The sequence below is a fragment of the Pempheris klunzingeri genome, chromosome 5 (genome assembly GCF_042242105.1).
Source record: "Pempheris klunzingeri isolate RE-2024b chromosome 5, fPemKlu1.hap1, whole genome shotgun sequence".
Classification (NCBI taxonomy): Eukaryota; Metazoa; Chordata; class Actinopteri; order Acropomatiformes; family Pempheridae; genus Pempheris; species Pempheris klunzingeri.
The window spans coordinates 1,822,292-1,830,986 of record NC_092016.1 but is presented as its reverse complement, the minus strand read 5'-3'; positions in this window follow the sequence as shown (position 1 = coordinate 1,830,986).

Sequence of the window (8,695 nt, the reverse complement as noted above, 5' to 3'; positions counted from 1 at the left end):
CGAAGACTGACTTCATTTCTGATCAATTTAAGTAAATAAAATAAATACTTTTAATTACTGGACGTGTTATTACTTCCTTTCCTTATATAACTAACAAAGCTTTTAATTAGAGGAGCAGATAAAACTGGATTAAAATGTGTTTCTAATGTTTAGAAGGTGGAGTCTGTCTCTGCGAACACTGTGCAGCTTCACTCTGCCGTCTTTTTACGGCATAAGTGCATCCGGCTGCCGTTTATCTAGATTGGTCTATTACTACGTAGAGCTGCAGGAGATAGATCCGCCTGCGGTCTCTTTGTTTCTCGTCGTCCGCGGACCGACACGCTGCAGACGTCTCGCTTCATCAAAGGCTCTGAGGTCGCCGTAAAAAAAAGACCCCGAGTCCTCGAAGAGTTCACAAGAAAAAACACAAGAACGAATTTAAATTTAAATTTAAATAAATCTGAATCACTGCGTTACATTTATCTGAGTTTTAGCATTTTAACTGTAAAATTATATTGATTATCTCAAGTTAACGAGAACTTAATGATGACCTTTATTAGTTTTTTTTTTAATTTAATCTAAACTGATTAATAATAACATTTAAGGACTAAACAGTCGACTCAGTTTGAGGTTTGTGTCCATTTTAAATATGTGAAAAGTAACAAAAAAAAACTAAAATTAGTCCAAATATTAGTCTTATTTTTATCAAACTGGTTTTTACCATGAATTAATTTAAGAAAACAACAGTTATCTGATATTTAAAACTAAACTAAACTAACTAACTAAAGAAACTAACTTTTTATTTGGAGGTTTAAAACATCCTTCTCTCTATTTTAAGGTTCTTAATTACAAAAGCAGTTTAAACAGTTTAAAATAACAGAGACGTGATGTTTTATAACTAATACAGGCACTTTGATAGTTTATATATTTATTATTTATGACTTTTTATCTATTTCCAAAGAACTGGTCGTGTTTATTATTGATTTATTAATGTCTGATGTTATGACTCAAAATCAACTATGAAGAAAAATTAGGTTTTATTTTTGATGAGAACAAAAATTATCAGTTATTTTCCACCACTATGAATAAACGTTTGGTGTTTAGTTATTGATCAGTAGTATTGGTGGTCACGTTAGAAGCAGGATCTCGTTTGCAGTTTAACCCTTTGAGGGTATTTTTACTGCTTTTGATTCTACCTTTATATTTCACCTTAAAAAAACTGTTCACTTATTAAATCCGAGGAGGAAAAAGTTTTATTTTTTACTGTGAAAACCACAAAACATATTTAACAAACTAGTTCTTTCACTCTCAGAATAGCCGGTTTGACCGTTTTTGTCCTGCACCAAACGTGACGACGATAAAACGAGAAAATATTACGTAAATTATTGATCATGAGTCTGGTGTCACTTGGCCGATCAACACAATTTAAAAACTGGTTTGTTGTGTGAAGTCTCTTGTCGACTCCAGAGGGGTTAACGAATTAATATTTCATCTCCGCAGAGATCTGAGCTTCAACAGGATCGACGGTTTTCCTGCAGCCATCAAACGTCTGAGCGACCTGAGAGACCTGTGAGAGCAGCGCACACACACACACACACACACACACACACACACACACACACACACACACACAGTTTAAGTTCTTTAGTATAATTGCAGTCGTAACCACTAACTCCCCTCTTATTAAAATAACTGTTGGATGTTTTCTGCTGCAGGAATCTTCAGAACAACAACATCCGAGTCGTCCCAGAACATGCCTTCTCTGGAAACCCCTCCATCCGGACAATGTGGGGTCCTTCAGCCTTGTCGCCACTAACGATCAATCACACCTTTACTGTTTTCAACATGTTCATGCTGATTTCCATCTTGACAGAAACATCCAGAATAATCCTCTTCACTCTGTGGGACACTCGACCTTCCGGCTGCTGCCGGACCTCCGAACGCTGTAAGTCAACACAGTCCCCATTATGTACACTAGACCTGAATGTAGACCTATTTATACACATACACCTGTATTTTATTTTATACTCTCTTCATTATACACATACACCTGTATTTTATTTTATACTCTCTTCATTATACACATACACCTGTATTTTATTTTATACTCTCTTCATTATACACAGTACACCTGTATTTTATTTTATACTCTCTTCATTATACACAGTACACCTGTATTGATGCTGCATTCACTTGCTCTACAGCCCAACAAGTACTGATAGTTCCCATCCCACCCTGCTGTTGTTTCTTTGTAATTATTGTATTCTGTGTATTTAATGTTTCTTTATGTATATAAGGTTTTTTTTCCTGTATTTTATGTTTATTTAATTTTCTATTTCTTTTTTTTTTTGTCAATTCTATTTATTAAATTTTACATATAAAAGTAGCAATTACAGTCATACATTCAATAACGTATAGCTATTGTAATTCAGAACAAACAACAAACACCCCCCCCACCCTGGCACATATCCCCTCCAAAATAAAAAGTTGATCAGGAGGACAAAATGAATAATCACCACAAGTGAAAACTAAATATATAAGATAAAAAATAACATAACATGGGAAGAAGAAAAATAATCAAAACCAGGTCCTTTCAAATTTACTACCAGTACCAGACAGGGTCAGCCTGATTTTCTCAAGTTTAACAAAATAAAGCACCTCTTTAATCCATGGATAGGTGGAACTGCAGATTTCCATTTCAACAAAGATTTCAGACCAAAATCTTTTCAATTAATTTTCTATTTCTTTACCTGTGTGCTTTCTCTGTCCCCTTGAGCTGCAGTAACGGCAAACTTTCCCCACTGAGGGATCAATAAAAAGTTTTAATCTTTATCTTTAGTTCATTACCTAAAGTGCATTTTGCTGTTCATACTTTTGTATTTTGATTTCTCAGACATTGTAGTACTGGTACTTTTACTTCAGTGAACGATATGAGTACTTCTCCTACATCTGAAATAACTGAAATTATTATTGTTTTTCAGCGGCGACACGATTCCACCAGACTGATTTTAGTCGTTGTGTTTCCCCTGTGATTGTTGCCGTTCGCTTGCAAACAGGAAAAACAATCAGTTATTTCAGGAATAATACAAATATGAATAAAAACAGCACCTTCGTTACGAAACTCTACGTCTTCTTTGTTGTTTCCGTGCTGTTGGCCTCAGATCTCTGAGTGGAAGCAGCATCACGGAGCTCCCAGACTTCACAGGGACCCACAGACTGGAGACCCTGTGAGTTCAATTAGATTAACAGCAACAAAAAACTATATATAGCACAATATTTAACTTTAATAACTGCATTATTTACATTTGAATAACATTATTATCATTATTTGTATTTTAGTTATACGCCATGTAATTCATTTATATGTATTTTACTGACTGTTTCATTCAGCTCCATCACAGGCAGCCACATCTCCATCTTACCCAACACCATCTGTGAGGAGCTGCCCAACCTGCACCAGCTGTAAGAGTCATCTCACTTTATCTCGTTTGTTTATTTCTATTTTTATTGGGGGGGGGGTCTGTGTACATTAATAAAAAGTGTAAAATGGCTTAAATGGGTGAACTTTGACCCAGTGATTTTTAGTATCTTTACTGTATCTTAAAGGATTATGAAAAGAGCTTGTTTGATCCACTGACAGGCTCAGAGTGTTATTCTAAGTGTGTGACAGCATCATGGAAAGGATCCCTACAGAGAGAGACCTGGAAGATCCTTTTGGTTTAACCACAAACAGCACACACACCAGACTCCATTCACTAAAACAGGGATTTTACCTTTCAGCACACGTGAGTTTCTGGTCTGCTGCTGCCTCAATCAGTTAGTTTGTTTGTGCTATTGTGTGACTTCAGTGTTTTAAATTTTTAGTTCAGATGCAACATTATGTTTGTATAACCCCCCAAAAACTGGCTAATCAAGGCAGCGGTAGAGCAGCAACCCTTGTGTTCTGTGATGTAAAATTACTGTTTTTGTCAATGGAGTCTGGTGAGTTCCAAAATATTTTGTAGTTAAGTTAAAAGTTAAACAACCCGTCTGTCTTTGTGCAGTGATTTGTCCCGTAATCCGATCCAGAGTCTGCCCAGCTTCAGCGGCTGCAGGAAGATAAAAAACATGTGAGTGTTTCCACCTCTGTCTCACAACACTTTCATCAAACACATGAAGAAGAGACACTTTAAGGTGTCACTCTCTTAGTTTCACCTGTTCTCAAAAGCTGTTGAGACAACAGGTGAGAAAGTGTGACTGTGTCTCCGACAGCGATCTGACCTCCAGTCAGCTCTCCTCCGTCTCTCTGAGGACGCTCAGGAGTCTCACACACCTGAAGCTGTCTGCACACCTGCAGCTGGGAGTCTCCCACCAACACCAGCCCAGACTCAGGTAACACACTCAGGTGACAGACTCAGGTAACAGACTCAGGTGACACACTCAGGTAACAGACTCAGGTGACAGACTCAGGTAACACACTCAGGTGACAGACTCAGGTGACAGACTCAGGTAACACACTCAGGTGACACACTCAGGTGACACACTCAGGTGACACACTCAGGTAACACACTCAGGTGACAGACTCAGGTAACACACTCAGGTAACACACTCAGGTGACACACTCAGGTGACACACTCAGGTAACACACTCAGGTGACAGACTCAGGTAACACACTCAGGTGACACACTCAGGTGACACACTCAGGTAACACACTCAGGTGACAGACTCAGGTAACACACTCAGGTAACAGACTCAGGTAACACACTCAGGTGACACACTCAGGTAACACACTCAGGTGACACACTCAGGTGACACACTCAGGTGACACTCAGGTAACACACTCAGGTGACACACTCAGGTGACAGACTCAGGTAACAGACTCAGGTAACAGACTCAGGTAACAGACTCAGGTAGCACACTCAGGTAACACACTCAGGTGACACACTCAGGTGACACACTCAGGTGACACTCAGGTGACACACTCAGGTGACACACTCAGGTGACAGACTCAAGGAATAATCTCAGGTGACAGACTCAGGTAACACACTCAGGTGACAGACTCAGGTGACACACTCAGGTAACAGACTCAGGTGACAGACTCAGGTGACAGACTCAGGTGACACACTCAGGTGACACACTCAGGTGACAGCATCACTTCCTGTCTTTCTGAGCTCTTGCTGTGATTGGTTGTTTTCTCTGCAGGGGGGCGGAGCTTCCGTCTGTCTGTCTTCAGTCTGAACGTCCGTCCAGTTCGAACGCTGCTGACTGTAAGAAACGTCTCTTTGGTCCAGTTCACCGACTCTAAACCAGTGAAACAGAAACAATCAGATTCATTTTCCCACCAGAGTTTTGCTGCATGTTGGAAAATAAAATGGTCGCACTTTATTTTACGGGTTTGTAATTTCCAGAGGATTTTGTACGAAGTTAAAGAAAAAAAAATCTGGTTCTCATTAAAGAGAAAATACAGATTATTAGGACAATTACTTTAGTTTCTGAACAGTTTGAGGTGCACGGAAAGAATTTCTACAACTTTAAGGAGAACCCAATAAAAAAAAAACATATTTTAGGTTTGAAATGACTGGTTGGTACAAAAGGGTTTGGAACTGGTCCCAGCAGGCAGCCAAGAAACGGGCTGCAATGGCTGTAATTTATTCCTGATCACAGTAGGTCCACTAAAAGAGCTTGTTTGATCCACTGACAGGCTCAGAGTGTTATTCTAAGTGTGTGACAGCATCATGGAAAGGATCCCTACAGAGAGAGACCTGGAAGATCCTTTTGGTTTAACCACAAACAGCACACACACCAGACTGCATTCACTAAAACAGGGATTTTGCCCAAGAGTTGCTGGAATCAATAAGTTAGATTGCTTGTGTTATTTTGTGACTTTGGTGTTTTAAAGGGTCAGTTAGGATGAAACACAATATTTGAGAAACACACAAACACAAACAAACTAATCAATCAAGGCCACAGTGAAATTAGCCAATCTCATGTTGTACAAAGTAAAATTACTGTTTTTGTCAATGGAGTCTGGTGGATTTTAATAGCGTGATATAACAGCTGTTTGTGGTTAAACCAAAAGGATCTTCCATTATATCACGCTATCAAAATCCAATGGTGCTATCTGGACCCAAACTGGGTGCATTTGTACCTTAACCCATAACTCAAAGTTTGTGGTTTTGCGGTTGCATCGCGTTATTCAAACTCACCAGACTCCATTGACAAAAACAATAATTTTACCTTGGGGAACACAGGAATTGCTGGTCTACTGTTTCCTCAATCAGATACTTTATTTGTGTGTTACTGCATGACTTCGGTGTTTCAAATAGTTCGTTCTGATCCAACAAAATGTTTTTGTAACACACAGTAACACAAACATACTAACCGATTGAGGCAGCAGTAAACCAGCAACTCCCTCTGTTCTGTGAGGTAAAAGTACTGTTTTTGTCAATGGAGTCTGGTGAGTTTGAAGAGAGCGATTGCAGCCTGGACACTTTTTGTACCCATCAGTCATCTTGACTCCAGCATATGTAAAAATGGAGTTTGCATTTAACACAATGAAGTATATCTGTGTGTGAGAAAACAAATAATCAATTTTCTTTAGTTGACTCATGACATTGGCTTGTCAAAATTGTGAATTTCACTTTTAAATTAGTTTGATTGAAATATTTCCTGTTTCTCCACCTGCAGGTCCGTCCACATGGTTGTCTCTGCGGCTGCTTTACTTCAGCGTCTCCTTAATCTTCACCATCTTCACCCTGCCCCTCCTCTTCCTCTCCCTCCCTCCCCCGTCCTCCCAGCGTCACCTGGCTCTCCTCCTCTTGTTTCGGCTCCTCGCTGGTCTCTCCGGGTGCAGCATCGTCAGCACAGACTGTTTCTGTGCCGATTCTGGTCCTGGATCTGGACTCTGGTGGGTCTTCCTCTCCTGGCTCCCCTCCGAGGTCTGCGTCTTGATGGCGGTCGTCTTGAAGACCAGAACCTGGACTCGGGTCGTCTGCGCAGTCGTCTTCGGCCTCGCTCTGACTGCTCTCCTCCTGATTCTGATCCTGGAGATCAGCTTGTGCTCTTCCTGTTTCCTCCTCACACACTCAGCTCTGATGCTCCTCAACACTTCCTGTTTCCTGTTTACCATCGGCGCCCATGTGACCCACCGCCAGAGAGGAGTCCACGTCGCTTTGGCCTTCCTCCTCCTCACAAAGGTGACGCTCCTCTTCTCTGCCTCCTTCCTCTGCCTCTCCGGCCCAGATGTTTCCCCACCTGCGGCGGCGGCCATCTTCGCCTTCATCATGGCGTCTCTCCCCTGCTGCCTGGACCCGATCGTCATCGTCGTCTTCATCGGTCCAGGTTTCAGAGGAGACCTGCAGAGTTTCCAGTCAGAGGATGACGAGGAGTCGTCCCGTCAGTCAGTTCAAACCTTCATCTCTGTTCCACTGGAAAACATCCTGTAACAGATTTCAGTTCCCTCAGTAGGTAAAACTCAGGTGAACTCGTAAAGGTGAGAGACCAACGAGTCAGGAGTTCAGCTTTAAGCATTCAAGAATCCCCACATGAGCAGAATCAGATATTATGTTAGGCAACAGTGGCAGGAAGAACTCCCCTTTAACGGGAAAAACTCCCCTTTAACGGGAAAAACTCCCCTTTAACAGGATAAAACTCCCCTTTAACGGGAAGAGACCTCAAACAGAACCATTAAATTAAGAAACAGTGGCAGGAAAACTCCCCTTTAATGGGTCAAACGTTACAGCAGTCTGCTATTTCTGTGTAGTTCTGATAGCAGGAAGTAAGGAACTCCTTTTTTTAAATCAATAAAATCATTATTAGTCAGTATTTTGTGTCAAAGTGGACTCGACTTCATAATAAAGATACTAACAACTACAAAATACTGACTTTAAAACAGTTTTATTGATTTAAAAATGAGCATTTGTTCAGTAATGTGTTGTGAATGTTTGATCTTCATAATTTAGATGTTTTAGGACTCTTCAGCTTTAATTTAAAACTTTTGTTAGACAAGTAATCAGAAATTAAGTTAGTAATGATGTAATTAAAATAGTAATATCACCTTTTATATATATTTAACAGTTTAGATAGTAATCTGTAACCTATTACATTTAAAAAATAACCGTCCCAACACTGATGGGACAAACAAAACTCTTTTTTCTAGGTGTTGGAACGCACCCCAAATTTCTACATGCAACATATTTGCTGTTGCAGATCTTTTCACCATTTGCATGTTTTATTAACCGAGTTTATTGACCTTTCTCAGCCACCGTAGCAGACTGATGTTTGTGTATTTGAGGAAAGTTTCTGTGTTTTTTTCTTTTTGCTTTGAAAAGGCTCATCTGACCACATTTACATGTTAGATGTGATCCAACAGTCATAAAATGTCTCTGTGCTACATTTCTTCATCTCACTTTTATAGTTTCTGGTTGCTTTTCAAACTAAAGTCTTCAGTATTATAACACAGTGACACCGACAGGAACCAGTCAGCACAACAAATAAAACACGTTAAGTACATCCTGTAAACCTTCGTACTTAGTTATAAATACTTTAATGTGGTGTATTTTCACAGTGTGGTATTAGTACTTTTACTGCAGTACTCAGAATACTTCTTCCACCACGTTACATCTGATAATTAATAAACAGAAAAATCAACAATTTTAGTAACTGAAATATAATTTTCCTGTTTTTTTTTCAAAGTAAAAGATAAATCTTTGTAGTTTTTAAGTCACCAAACGATCAA